The 15,591-nt window shown below is 40.5% G+C and overlaps 1 long non-coding RNA gene across 1 annotated transcript in view; it reads right to left on the bottom strand.

Moving 5' to 3' along the window:
• LOC105732813 (uncharacterized) overlaps positions 1-15,591 on the bottom strand; it is a 679,090-nt gene that overhangs the window by 572,973 nt on the left and 90,526 nt on the right. The window lies entirely within an intron of this gene.

Genomic DNA, 15,591 nt, shown 5'->3' with positions numbered 1-15,591 from the left:
CAACTGCCACCTGCATGATGGAGGAAAATTCAGTGAAAAAATTACCCTTCTTAAACAAGAGGCTGTTCCTTAAATATATAATTGTGGATATCAGCAACTTAGCAGAAGGTCAGGTTCCCACTGTTTGTTCAGTCCTGAAAGCCCCTGAACATTGCCCTCTTGCCACTGCTGTCTTTTATTCTGTGTCCAGCATTGGACCCTGAAGTCTGTCCAGAAAAGAAAACCAGAGTCCAGTGTGTTGCAGGTGCTGAGGAGACACATGCATCCATTTCCATCCCTGATAAGTGCCTGGTAATTTTCTGCAGACCCAGGAATGTCACTTCTTAAAGTGGCCCCTGACTGCTCAGCCACACTATCAATCCCTCCTGCCACCACCAACAAACAAGGACAGGGAATGATTCCAGCTGTGGTCTGGACTCCTGGTAGATTTGAATTCTAGGAAGGTCTGAGTGCTGCTGACTCCGACTTTCATAGAAGTCAAGAGACCATTCCTTGCTTCAGCAAAGAAACAGAGTTCAAGCAAACCTGAAGCCCCACTCTTTATTTCCTGTTGAGACACTCCCTCTATCAGATGTATGTGTGTATATGTGTACATGTATGTGTATGTGTATGTGTGTGTGCGTGTCCGTGTGTGAGTGTGTTGTGTGTGTGTGAGTGAGTGTGCATGTTACAGGTCTGAGTCTGATGCTGAAGGTTGAAATCCACAGAATACCTGGCTGCTCGGGAGGGAGGATGGCTAGAAGGTGAGGAAGGAAAAGAACAAACTGGAACTCACAAACCTGAGCTGAAGACCACAGAAATGGACTGAAACTGATCTCAGTTCTCGTTACTTCTTACCTTGGTGGTACGGTGGCCTATGGTGGCTTACAGATCCCCAGGCCATTGCCATGGACTTTATACACACACCTGGCCCCTGAGTCAGAGGAGCTGCAGCAGGACCATGGAAGATGCCAGTCACAGGCCTGGTTCCTTTCTCACGAGGATGAGGTGAGTGAGCAGCTCAGTGACAATGTGAATAAGCCACAAAACAACTGCTGTCTCTCTTCCAGGCTTTGGATCTCACCCAAGAATTTCTGACAGCACATCCTCACTGGAGCCATACAGAAAAAGGGATTCTGAGAGATGCAGCTGAACCTGGCCATGGTGACACAGTGCAAAACCCCACAGTGCGAAACTCCATTAGGCTGCAGTCATGGGATACAAAACTGCTCTTCTCAAGGCTAAAGCCAAGGCAGATTTGGAAAGAAAACACTAAGTGTGTGTGTGCCAGTGTGTGCGGAGGGGGTGTGAGTGAATAAGTAGGGCCATGGCAAGCAGGACGCTTGGAAACAGGCATTCCCAGCTCCGTGGATTTCACAGCATCATCTCTGTTCTCCACAAGAACGCTGCATGGATGAGGCAGGACTACACCCATTCTTCTGATACGGACTGCTTCAGAGCAGGCAAGCACCTGCTAACAAAACTACTGTTTGTTACTGTTTGAATCCACATCGCTCTGATTTCATATTCAAGATCATCTATATATGATATAGACAATCATTTATATATCATTTATCTATTATTTATATATTATATATGATATATAAATGTGAGGACATTGGAGATCTTGGCTTAAGACTCTTCAAGAGGCCAGGACCTCCTATTTTATAAGCCTTTAGTTTATTCTGAAGTTGGCTGCCACCTGAAGGCTACAACTTAGCTAGTTGTCTAAGAAGCATGATGGCTGCATCACTCAGAGTCCTGGCGGGACATAGATACTCACAGTAGCAATGGAAGATTTTGCTAAAAGGACTGTTTTCAGAGGTAGGGCCAGGTTGAAGGGAGCCAGCCAGGGTCAGTGGAGTTCCCAGGCTTAGCATCACTGAGAAGCCACTAGAGAGGCTAGGGTAAAAGGGAGCATTGCCAGACATTGGGGAGAGCTACATCTATGGGAGAAAGGCCGCTCTGCTGTGGCTAAAGTCATGGCTGGAGCCTCTCTCTATCTACCCAATGATCTCCTCCCAGTCCCTCACTCTAGCGAACCCAGAAACTAGAGAGCAAGAGTGCCCAGCATATGTTATCTGTCAAGGTCAGCTTCCTAAGACAAAGGAAGGACAGACAATGGATCTGAAGGGACAAAGGAAACTCACGGGTCTTCTCAAATTGGTTAATTCTTTCTTAGGAATCATCAGATATAAATAAATGAAAGGTACATGGTGGCTGGAGCAGCAAAGCTGCAGAAATATGTGAAGCTGTTACAGCAGCAAAGAGCAAGAGGTAAGGAAATAGTCCCGTCTGCTATAACCACCCCCATCCCCAGCAGTAATGCAACATACCTTACAATGCAGAAAAAAGGCTAAGGCCATATCTTAATTTTAGGTGGAAATTGATGATGGATGTTTCCTGCAAGCTGACAAAAACCTTATTGCTCTTTTCCGCTAAAGCTGCAGAAGCCACAGAGAAATTGCAGAATAAAACAAGTTTTAGGCTCTTGAGTCATCTGCCAATCTCCTGGCAGATATCTTTACATCTCAGAGCTGCCCCAAATCAGTAGCATTATTTTTTATATGCACATATAAAGAGGCATAAAAATAACACAAACATAAAAATAGTGCCGTGGCCCATCAGCATGTGGCTCATCTTTGAGGTTATTCTAACCATGCTGTTCATCCGCATTGACTCATGCTTCAGAGAGAATATCTGGAAAAAAAGTGGGCAGAGTAGCCTGAGATCCTTAGAATTTATACAGCGGTTGAGACCTGCCCAGAAAATAAGCCATTTCCCTCAAATAAATTAAGTGCTGTGAAAGAGAAAGAAAATAATCCTTCCAGAGCCATGAAAGGCATGGGGATGACAGAAGAGAAGAAAACAAAACAGAAAAGCATATCAGGGCTAGTGTGTACACACACACACACTTACATAGAGAGACAATGAGAAGAGAGTGAGGAAGAGATATAGTATGATAAATGCTAAGAAAAAAAGAGGAAGTACAGTAGTGCTGGGGTACCTTATAAGGATCCCCAACTCTGCCTTGGAGAAATTATTTCTCCAAGTTGGCAGTGTGTATATATATATATATATATGGGAATATATATATGTTCCTGAAACATAATAGGTTGAAACATATATATAAGCCTGGAACATAACGGGTTTTCAATAAATATTTGCCGAATTTTTCATTGTTGTTGTTATATACATTAAGTATAAAATAGAGCGCTAAACTGAAAATTCTTAGGTGTCAAACTCTCAGTATGGGAAGAGCCTGTGGCCTGTAGTCCCTGGACAGGAATCCAGGTAGAGGTGGCCTGGTAAGGTTTGCCCAGCACTTCCCTAGAGACAGCTGATGGAAACAAATGGTGACCTTTCCCCAAAAACATAGCCATATGAGATGACTAGAAACGTGCTAGGCCCCTGCCACAGAGCAGGGCCTATCCAGGCCAGAGCTCTGTCCTGCTGTGATGACAGTGCTTTGCTCCTGGAAGAATATGAAAGCCTTTGCCACCTTGATTTCACCCTGTGACACTGATCACTCTGAGCTGCAGGTGCTCAATGTTTGGCTGGAACAACATGCCATTTTTCTTATTTATTTCTCTTTCTGTCTCCTATGCAAACCCTTTTACCTCTGTGGAAATCAGGCCTAGACTGAGAGAATAAGGGAAGACTGACTTTTCATTCTACATCCATCCTTTTTTCTAAGTTGTTTTAAAACTTTTTCCTGTGAATTGTATAACATTTCCAATTAAAAAATGAGTTGAAAAGACAAAAAATCTACATGTTGCTTTCCACTAGTCTTCCCACCAATATTATTAGTAAGAGATAGACCCAAGCACTACTTGTAGCTGGCTGGGAAAATTTGCTTTGATTCTAGCTTCTGACTCAATCCCATTTCTGCTACAAAGTAGGGCAACGAGATATAGCAGCAGGACTGGCCTCCTTTGCTCCATTTATTCCAGTGCTGCACGACTGTGAGCTTCTTTAACTGCAGAAGGCCTAGTGCACAGGACACAGCTCTGTGTGGCCCCCCTGCAGGATTATTCTCTGACCCTCTGTCAGAGGCTGGGTACGAGGAATGGATATGAAAGGCTAAACTTATTTTGGCCTGTGCTTTCAACACCTGTGTAGTAATCATCTTACCCAATATATTGAGTAGACAGAAGCAAAAGGATAGTTAATTATAGTAAGATAGCCCATTCTTTCATCAGATCCAGCATTCTCACAATTTTCTATTTCAATCGACACTTGTTCCTCTTTAAGACCTTGTGCAAGCTTGTGTTATATGAATATTTTTAATTAATAGATGCCTTCATCAAACACGAGAATAATTAACTATTACACTCACCAGAGAGCCCCATGAAATTAGACTGATTATCTGGACCATAATTTTGCTTTTTCAACACTGCAGGACACCCCCAGGACTCCAGATGCTTCTGTAATTCCCCCACATGCGTTTGCTCAGGGCCTCTGCATCCTGCTCTGCCCCATTCCTTCTAGAAGTGCACCTTCCTTTCTCCTTGCTTGTGCTTCCTCTCTTATTTGACCCCTTTCCCTCTCCAAAAATTGTAATGTACCCAGCTCTCTTCTCTGCTTTGGTGCTCAGCTGCAACCCCTGCATGGAGAGCAATCATGGAGTAGAAGGAAGCAGGATGGATCATCTGGAGTTGGGCACAAGAAGCCAGAAGAGAACGTGGAGAAAAAAAAAAAGTGAAGGCAAATGTTCACTCCAGCTGGCAAAAATATTTTTAGCAAAATCTGCCCTGATTTAGACTGTGTGAAGGCAGATCTTGCCTTTCATTACAAAATCAAGACCATCTTCTGAGAGTCAAATCAATTGAAGTTGGTTCCTCTTGAAATAAAGACCTTATGCAGGCTCGTTTTAATATAAATATTTTTAATTAATAGATGCCTTCAAACACAAGAAGAATTAAGCATTATTAACACTCACCAGAGACCCCAAAATTAGATTGATTATCTGCATCTTAATTTGCTTTTTAGACACTACTAATTTATTTTTAATAGGTCTGTAATTTAGCTTTATCTATTTCTTAGTCTGCTTGGCAGACTCAAATGCCTGCAGCTCACCAGTGGGCCTCTGTAACCTTTAGGTACTACTGTCAGCACAGTATATTAATTTTTAAATTATCCAGCCAGTGTGAGGAAGAATATCAATTAATTTCCATATGGAGCCAGGCTAACATCTCTTTCTTCTCCCCAGTAATAGTGAAATTTAGATGAAGGAGAGGGCCAACTGCAAAGATAATCTAGATAAAGATAGGAAATTCTCACCTTTATATTAAAGAATCTGCTTCCCTTGAAATACCTTCCTTTGAATCAGTGCCTTAAAATCATTATTGTAGTGAAAATTGATGTTGCTTTGTTGGTACCTGTTATCCATAGAGTAACTCATGGAACTGCAGGGAATCAAGGGCAGGGACCTTTAATATCATGTTCATGGAAATATTCCAAGCACCTAGAACAGTGCCTAGAGGCAGTAGGCATCCAATAAATACTTGTTAAATAAATTCACAATAAACACTAGATTGTGTATATAGTAAACACTGCTGATGCTCTCCAAAGCTGAAACAAACTTGATTCATAACATGTAAAATAGAAACAGTAGAGAGGGGATGGTTTCAAGAAATAAGTAAGGACAAGCAAAATCAGACAAAAAAAGAACCACCTAAATTGCCATGACAAAGGAATGAAAAGCAGGAAATTCTTGCTTCTTTGCAAGGGATCATTTAAAACATCATTTGTTTTCAAGGGCATTATAGATAGATAGATAGATAGATAGATAGATAGATAGATAGACAGACAGACAGATAGATAACATATTGAAAGAGGTGAGCAGAGATTTGATATGACTTATGAGAGTCTATACTAAGCAGACCACATGTAAGGAACTGGCTTAATTCTGACACTTAAATTTAGGCAGGATATTGATAAACAGGTGGTCTCCAGAGGGGCAGATGAAAATGGGAGGTTATATGGAGAAAGGCTGCAGTATCTGGCGATGTTTAGTGTAAAGCAAAGATCTAAAGGGCCAATGGCATCTCTATTGAACAAAAGGGAAGAACTAGATCAATGAAAACAGATATTTAGTCCAGTGTAAAAATATTTAAAGCAAATAAAAGTGACCCAAAGTCGCCATTCCAGCATAGACGCTCAATACATCTCATCTGCACAGCTGGATTAGCCTCTTTCTTGACCTTCTTGCCTTCTGACTCCCCCATCCCAATCCATCCCTGCCACTATTGTCAGCCTGGTATTTCTAAAGCACAACATCCACTGCATGCCATCCAAGCTCGAAATCTCTTCAGTGGCTTCCAACTCTTTGTGCGGAACCGGATTCAAATTTCTGAGTCAGGTATTGAAGGATGCTTGCAGTAGGGCATCAATTTATCTTCCTAGGGATCTTTCACATGCCACACATGCACACCTTTCTCCCAGCTAAGCCAGAGAAACTCACTTTTCCTCAGACCAACATTATGACCCCTGCAAACATCAGTCCTGTGTTTCACGTGTAATCTCTCTGTGTGACATGCTCCCTGAGCCTCTCAGGTTGTCAAATATCTCTCCACATTTCAAAGGACCTTTTCCTTTGTTTCCGTTTCTGATGATATGAACACTTTCTTAGTCCAAAAATTTTACCAGAATTTCTCCCTAAAAGGAAGCTCCCTTTGTTTCTGGGAAACCCCTTAGAAACCACATGGGGTCATAAGCAAGAGCAGAAAAGCAGAATCCCAAATCAAAAAGTGGAATAATTAAGTGTCTGTGCATGGAAAAAAAGGTAAACAACACAGTTATTTATGCAGGGTAAATTAGAACTGTAAAATTTTCATGCTGAAATCACTGCTTCTATGTAGCCTTTAGATGGGAGTATGAATAGAGAGGGCAGTTGCATTAATCCAGATGAATATCATGAGCACAGCCAAGGGCATGCTAGTAGAGATGATGAGAAATGGTGAGGTTGAAGGCATTTATTAGACAGATCTACTAGGTTCACTGATGCTGTTATGTAGGGAGGGGATGAATTATGGGTAAACACCTCAACTTCTGTCTTGAGAAAATAGTCATTTAGTTGTTAGAGCCAAAACTGAGATCAGCAACAATGGCCTTGGGGAAGGTGGAAATTAGACATTCCATTTTGGATGACTGTCTCAGACGTCTGTGAAATATCTAAATGAAAATATGAAATAGGCAGTTGTCTAAGTAAGACAAAAGTCCAAAAGAAAGATCTAGCTTAGACAAACGCAATTAGAAGCTATTATTATAAGACTGTATGTAAAATTATAAAAATGGATTAGGTGACTTAGGGAAAGAAAGAAAAGAAAGAGAAAAGATTCTGGCTCAGTTCTTAGTCTTTAGAAATCCTAGAATTGGGTTGAGTTAAAGCAAGGGAATCTTTAATGGGGACAGAGGAAATGCAGCCCAAAAGGAAGTGGGCATTCAGGAGGTGTAATGTCCACAGGCAGGATAACGGGAGACTCTCTCAGGAGGAGTGAGTGCTAACCGTCTCAAGTATTACTGATAAACCAAATAGCATGTGAACATAAAGGCAGTCTTACCTCAATAAAGCTTCTAATTTACTTAAATCTTTTTGAAGGCATGAGGAGATTGAATGCTGAATTTTGAGGGCAGGACTTAGACTTTGATAGGAGTATGAACTCTTCTTCCATGATGAAAAGAGAGAAGAAGATGGATACACTTAGAGATCCCCAAGTCTCCACAGAGCATGATGTTCCTGCAAGCAGCACTCTCTGGATAGGAAGCAGTTAGTGTTCTCATCTCTACACGAACCCAACACCTGCGGTCCCCTTGAAGCTGAACTCCAGCAATAGTACATCAGCATGCCTTTTATAGAAGCAATTTTTGGATTCATCTACAAGAATGTACATTTCTTGCGGGAACAAACAGCGCTTCTCTGCATTTTGTGCAGCACCTAACACTGTATCTAGCTCGGAAGTCTTCAATTTGTGCTTTCCACTTGAGATCCTGATTTTTTTGAAACATTGCTGAAAAGTTCCTAGCATTACCAATATGTTATTAAAGATAGAAGAACCTGACCCAGAAATTAGTAAAATCACAAATGAGTTAGTCCATAAAGATATTACGTTTCTAATGTAAGGTGAAAATCCTCATGCAAGCTAAAGAAAAATTAAAGGGATTAGTTACACAAGGGATGGGGCTATTTGATAATGTAGCAGAGATTAGTTAAGAGGAAAGCTCAAAGCTGAGCTCAGTCTTTCCTCTGAACCGAAGATTATAAGAGGAGCATGTCAGAAACCAAACCTATAGTTTTTGCAGAAAATGTACTTTAAAATAATTTACTCCAGGGCTTGAAATGGAAATGCTCACTCACAACACAAGGATCTGGAGTGGTTTGTGTCAGATGACGTTGCATTTCTGTCTCATGCAGACTAACTCGCCATGGCCTTTTATTCACAGCATATTACCCAGTTTATAGTCTTAAGAGTGGCAAAGTAATCTTGGGATTTATTGGGCAGTCATATGCAAAATAAACGAGGCCAGAGTTAAGAGGAAGACTTAGCAAGAAAGCTAGAAAGAACTAAAAAACAGGCAGAGATTAAGCAAGTCTAAGCTATTTTAACAAAGTCTTGAATAATATAGAAGGATTTGGCAGTCAGAGCAAGTGAGAAGGAGAGCCAGAAACATATGAGAAGTGACCAAGAGGTTACTTCTGTTTCTGACCACAAATCTCACACCTTGTGTTTTCCCTGCAAGGTAACTTGCAATTCCTTGACTCATCACTTAAAACAACAACAGAACAGTCATCTGAGCCCTCACTTTCTCCATCCAGACAAGCCTCCTTTGCCTCAATTCTTAACAATGAAGGTTTCAGATAACACTTTTGGTTTTCCAGTGTGCTGGGGACCACTAACACCTGCTCTGCCAGATGGGTTTGCAGGCTCTGTGGAACACTGGAGCCCTCTAACTTATTCCTCTTGGAGGAGATCACAGAATTCACAGAAAATACTTGGAATATTAGAATCGAGAACCTTCCTTCCAGAGTACACAAAGCCCTAGTCCAACTCACTCATTTATCAAAGGAGAAAAATTGAGATACTATGTGAGTTGCACAACTAGCTAGGTGCAAAACCAAGACAAGAATGAGTAATCCAGCATGCCATGGATCGATTTCTCACCCTGAGCCTCATCTTCTCCATTAGTAAGTAGATATAATAATGATCATTTTGCTGGGTGGCAGGGAACAAAATAATTGATGTATGTAAAGTACCTACCACAGGGATTTGCTTGATTGACACATAGCAGAAGTTTTAAAACTTGGTCTCATCTCTTTTTCCCTTTCTTGTACCCATGACATGATGCATTACTTAATGCTATGAGAAACAACAGATTAAAGAAAACATAAATATTTGCCAGTTTCAAGAACACCTAGAGAAAGAAATTTTCAGAGTCCACTATATTTCAGATGAATATGTTTCTGTATGTTCTATCCACAGTTAGACTATTAAATAGCTTAGATGTGCTTAATTTTGCTCCTTAAATATGCTTCACCTTTCCCAGCATCTTCTTTCACAGCTGTGATACCCTAGAAGGTCCAGGAGGCACAGGATAAGAGCTTGTGGCTCTCAGCCTTTCACCCTCAATGTGACCCATTCTCTCTATTGCAAGAAAGGAAAGGTTGTCCCTATTCAGACGAGAATTGAATTTGCTTCTCTCTGCAGCTCCCCAGGAGTTAGAAGAATGAATGTTCAGTGACAATCAGTAGTCCATATGGACCCACTACAAGCTTGGATATTTCTATATGGTCAATTGAAATAGCATCAAAGTGAGAAATGTTTTCTATCTATACATTTTGCAGAAAAAAAAAAATGAAGAGAGGTAGATGGGCAAGGACTAGGAAAATGGGGGTCTTGAAAAACACACAAGGTACAGAAAGTCAATTTTGTCTCTCTCCAACTAAGGAGTCCTTCCACAACTTGAACAGATAGTCATCACATTAGCTTCCTTCTAAATCCTGGTTACTACCATCCTATGTTTTTTAATCCTGAAAAATATAAAAGAATTAGTATTTCAGAGAAAATTATTAATAATTGCTTATATAGTTTAATTCAGATTAACCTTGTTTTCTATGGGGAATCACAAAAGTTGTACTGCAGGGATCCAAGCACACACACCAAAAAAAAAAAAACTCTAAGAGACAAAAGTTAAAATCGCTCATTTCAGTTGAATTATAATTTATTTTAAAAAGGAAGGAGAAGAAGAAAAGAAGATTGTACAAAAATTATTTAAGTTTCACAGAAGGCATTTTGACATCAGGTATGTCTGGTTTTCATCTAACTTGAAAAAATCTTCGATTTCAAAAATGAAACTATGCAAATGATTAGTCAGTCATTTTGTGTAAATGCTTTAGGCTTTAGACATTACTGTGGAAAATAAAATAAAACAGCTTTAGTACAGCCCCAGTAAGCTTAGTTCGTGGACAGCACATTAAATCCTGAATTACACACTCCATCAAACTCTTCCCAATGAGCCATCCAAGTCTCTGATGTATATAATATACCTTTTCAAAAACGCATGAATACATATTCCACCCATAGTTTTGGATGGCTCCTTTGGGTTATTTAAGTTTCAAAGGAGTCCATCAGTCTCCCAGGTATAATGTTCTATGAATGCCTTAAAAATGAAAATTCAGAAATTAGAAGCTCAAAGTGCCTTGAAGGGGAGCAATGTGTATCAGAAAAAAAAAAAAAAGCCATTCAAAGGCAAAGTTGATGAGGCATCTGCCTCCTAGAATTTCCTATTTTTTGTCAGTTTGGGTCACAACCCTTAAAACAGCCGTAACTCTGTTCCTTTCAATCTAATTATACAATTCATGGCTTGCTTTGTTTATAATTAGAATCCAGTAACTTCCTCTGACTCTTGTCTGTGTGCTGATGTTACTAGGCTACTCTTGGATGCTAGTGTGTAATTGTAGGGACTGAGCAAGGAGGGATAAGCTGCTCAAAGCAGTAGGATGAAGTCCCCACAGGCTATTCTGCAAAGAATGTGAAGGTTGGTGCATCCCAGCCTAAAGAAGTGGTGAGTCCAGAAAGGAAATATTTGAGGGTAGAGAAAAGAGAACAAATCACAAGAAGAGCTTACAGACAAGAAGCAGATGTCATTTTTATTCCAGGGAGACACAAGAAATAAACAGTGAATGACTTAGCAAGCAAGATGAGTCAGGAGGGAGAAGAGAGGGCATGTGGGAGAAGGAAGGAAAAAGTAGGGGTAGATTGGCATTCATTGGGCAACTTCATTGTGCCTATGAATTCACTTAGCCTCATTAAAACTCTGACAGATAGATGAGATTAGTTTCATTCTACAGGGGAGGTAATTGCATTTCAGGGAGATTTGGAAATCTCCCGGAAATCACACAGCTAACAAGAGATAGAGCCAGAACTCACACCCAGGACGAGATGACTCCAAAGCCTGTAGGCTGTGGTCCTGCTGGCTAGTTAAGGATGTACATGGAAACTGATTCCGGGGACTGTGGAGATAGGAAAGGGTGTCTGGAGGAACCTAGAGGTACTATCCCAATATCTGTCCAACACAATCTGACTGCCAACGTGCAGTGTGTTTCTCAACTGTAAAAATATAAATCCCACTTCCTAGGGTTGTGGTAAGAATTTAAAAAGTTAACATATGCAATGCACATGGCACATATACCCGGCACATTGAAAGCATCCAATGAGTGGGACCTGTTTATTTTTATGTTGCTTGCCTAATGATTCATTTTACCACATCTGCTTGTAGAGAGATTTATGTTATAGATCCATAGCTGTCTGTATATGAGAGCAAGTATTTGATAGTATTCCAAGAAACTATAAATCCTACTCAGAATTTTTTCTAGTAGTACAGAAATAATAAGTGATGATGAGCTAAGTGTGACTTGAGCAGATGAAGCTGGTGAGAAAATCGCAGATCATGACCTAAGTTTAACAAAATAAGACCTGAAAAGATAGTTAATTCCAAAGGTTGAAGCCGAACATAGAAATGAATTTGTCATTGATGTTTAACTTAGATCTTTAAAAAACTGATGAAAAGTAAACATCAATTTTCATAGAAGAGCAAGGGAAGGAATAGTACATCGAATCTAATGATGCCCCTACTTAGCACAAGTGGATTTGGTGCCTTGGAAGAGTCAGCTGACCTGTCTCATATGTCAGAATCAAGTCTGGACTTGCCACATCTAGGATCTGGATGTATTGTTCATTCCACTATGCCAGGGTCCCAGCAGGGTTGATGGTCATGCTGAAACACATTTAGACCTGACATATTCTCCTTGTACTCGATAAGGCAGTGAGATGATGCAGATTTTTCATGGCATCAGTCAGTAGACCAGACGGTCAGTCAAAAAAGACATGCCCAGCCTCCAGAATCACCACGTGATACAGATTGGCAAAGAAACAATACACTTCCATCGTATCCTCTTAGAACTCACGCTCCCACAAGTATGGAAGAAAAATTAAGAAGTGACTTCCTGTCACAGCACAATTTCTGGGTGGACGGATGATGAGAGGAGTAGGGAGAGTGGTCACACATCTTTTGTCAATTGCAAGCCTGATCCTTGCTAGGATGCAAACCCCTTCAGAATAAACTTCTGTGTACTCCACCCATTACTTTTTTTACTTCTCCTCAATTTTTGTCTGCTTTTTTTCAAGACTCTTCTCCTCTCTCTGAAGAAGATGTTTTATTTGAAACAACATGGATGGAATCATTTTGTTAAGTGAAATAAGCCAGGCACAGAAAGACAAAACATCCCATGGTCTCATTTATTTGTGAAATCTAAAGATCAAAACAATAATACTCATAAAGATAGAGAGTAGAAGAATGGTTACCACAAGTTGGGAAGTGTAGTGGGGTATGGAGTAAAGGTGGGGATGGTTAATGAGTATTAAAAAAAATAGAAAGAATGAGACCTACTATTTGATAGCACAAACTACAGTCAATAATTATACATTTTTAAATAACTAAAAGAGTATAACTGGACAGTTTGTAATGTGACTAAATGCTTGAAAGGATGGATACCCCATTCTCCATGGTGTAATTATTACACATTGCATGCCTTTATCAAAACATCTCATGTACTCCCAAAATATATACACCTGCTATGTACCCACAAGCATTAAAAATTAAATAAGATTTTAGATTAAGGTTTAAAAGTAGAAAGGAAAGTTAAAAGGGAGTCTTTTCCTTTATGTTAATTTGTTTTTTCAAATTCTAAGCCTGGACACAGGCTAGATACCATGTCTTCAAGTTGCACTCACTATCTCAAATGGCCTCTTGTCCCAGCAAGATGGGGTGGGCTTTTCATGCATCTCAGAGGTACACAGTTATGCAACCACTGTGTGCTGGTACTGCAATGGGTAATAAGAGAAGGCCAAGATATAGTCACAGCCAGGTTGGGAGAAAAGGACAGGTGGCCATGAAGGTTTGTCTTGTAAGGCTGATCTGATCTAATTATTAAATTCTGACACAAAGAACCCCAGGCTGTAAGTGTTACAATAAAAAAAAAAGTGGGGAAAAGGATTAGGGGTTGTTGCCTTTAAATAAATTCCCTAATGTCAATGGGATTAGTTGAGATTCCTAATAACTGTAGATCTCAACCTCTTTCCCAAGAGACTGTACTCTTCATTTGGGCTCGTGTTCCTGCTAGCCCTGCCTTGCAGTTCTGGGCTATAAGTTCTTTTATGATGCTCTTGGTACTAGCCCACCCAGAATGGTTCCCTGGGTTCTGAGAAGTTCTGTCCCAAGTGTCCCTCTGATACTTGAAATCCTGTCAGGGAGGATGGAGAAATTTTACACACAAATGTCCTCATGAGTGGCAGTTCAGTGACTTCAATCCATACAGCCTAAATGACAGAGAGGAAAGATACCTGCCAGATGCAGAGTTTTAAGGGAATCACAGAAAGTCAAGATGTGGGAGAAAGATACAAAAGGAGAGAGCACAGCCATTCAGAGAAACGTCATCTTGTGGCTGACGTGACCACTGACTTTCCTCAAGACAGACTAGTTCTCCCACCTGCTTTGCCTATCCAAATTTTGTTCTGGGTGAAACTGACTTACTCATTTCCTCCAATTGGATCATCTCAGCCACAATCCCAGCACCTGCCTCCATTACGAGAGTGGGAATAGGGACGTCTTCAGAAAAAAAGTGAGCGCAGGCTGAGTTGTTTGTCAGTCTTTTTGGCTTCGTTGTTTGTGTGTTCGCAGCTTTAATTTGGACCGAGTTTTCTTTCTCTTTCTGTTTTGGGCATAAGGCTCTCTGCCCAAAATGAAGTGTTTTGAAGCACATACCAGCCTGTTCTGAATTATACGAGACTGAGTTAATTAACCTTCCCCCAGCTGATTACGTTCAACCTTTTTGTTGGCGCGTGGGGAAAATGTATTAGTGGTTACTAATTAAAGGTATTGAATATACCTTTGCACTTCTTCAAATTCTTGGACTCCTGAGCTAGGTTGATTAAGAAGAAAGGGGGAAAGTTTATGTTGGATTTCTCCTTGAAAATAGCTAGAAGAGACTACAAATAAACCAAGAAAAGGGAATTTGTGACCTTATTTTTTAACCTCTTTGTCCGTATAGTTTTGGGACTATTTTGTAAGAATAATAGCTAATGATTTTTAAGTACTTATCACATGCCAGAACCATAATAAAAGCATGCATTAACATCTCATTTAAATTTCTCCATTCTCTGAGATAGATATGTATTCCAGTCCCATATTACAGATGAGTAAATTAGTTTAGAAGTCAAACAAATTGCCCAAGATCACAAAGTTAGTACATGCCAGAGGCAGAATGTAATGTGGGTGGTTTGTCTCCAAAGACAACACATTTAATCTCAACAATGTTGGCTTAAATAATGATGCAATCATAGTTTTTGCAGGCAGAAGCCTAAATGTCTAGTTGGAATTTCAAAGTGCATCATATTTTCTTACAATTACCTTCTGCATTGGTTATTTATTTTTGCATAACAAATTATCCCAAACATTTATTATCCCACACAGCTACAGCATTCAGGAATCCAGAGCAGCTCAGCAGGGTGGCTTTGGTTCAGGGTCCCCATGAGGTTGAAGTCAAGCTGGTAGCCAGGGCTGCAGGCATCTTTAGGCTTCACTGTGGTTGGAGGATCAGCTTCCAAGCTCACTCATGCAGTTGCTGACAGACATCATCTTCTCACTGACTTTCGGCCAGAGACTCAAATTCTTTACCATGTGGGCCTCACCATAGGCAGCCTGAATGTCCTCAGGACATGGTAGCTGCATTCTCCCAGATCGAGTGACCCAAGAGGGATACAGTTATGACGGAAGCTGAAGTTTACAGTTTAATCTCAGAAGAGTCAAGCCATCAATTCTGTCATATTCCAATGGCCACACAGACCAATCCTGATACAATGTGGGAGAAGGGGACTAAAGAAGGGTGTGAGTACCAGACATACCAGAGGCGGAACTCACTGGAGACCATCTTGGAGGCTGGCTCCCATACTTGCTTTAATACACTGCTCTCTCTTCATAGAATGTTTATATTAATCTTTCCATCTGCCTTACAGTGATTACTTGTTTACAAACTGTCTTAGCTTGGGACCTTCC

The sequence above is a fragment of the Aotus nancymaae genome, unplaced genomic scaffold, assembly GCF_030222135.1.
Source record: "Aotus nancymaae isolate 86718 unplaced genomic scaffold, 86718_ANA_hifiasm-v0.15.2.pri h1tg000001l, whole genome shotgun sequence".
NCBI lineage: Eukaryota > Metazoa > Chordata > Mammalia > Primates > Aotidae > Aotus > Aotus nancymaae.
Note: the sequence above shows the minus strand (reverse complement) of the source record. Positions and strands in the feature narration are given on the sequence as shown.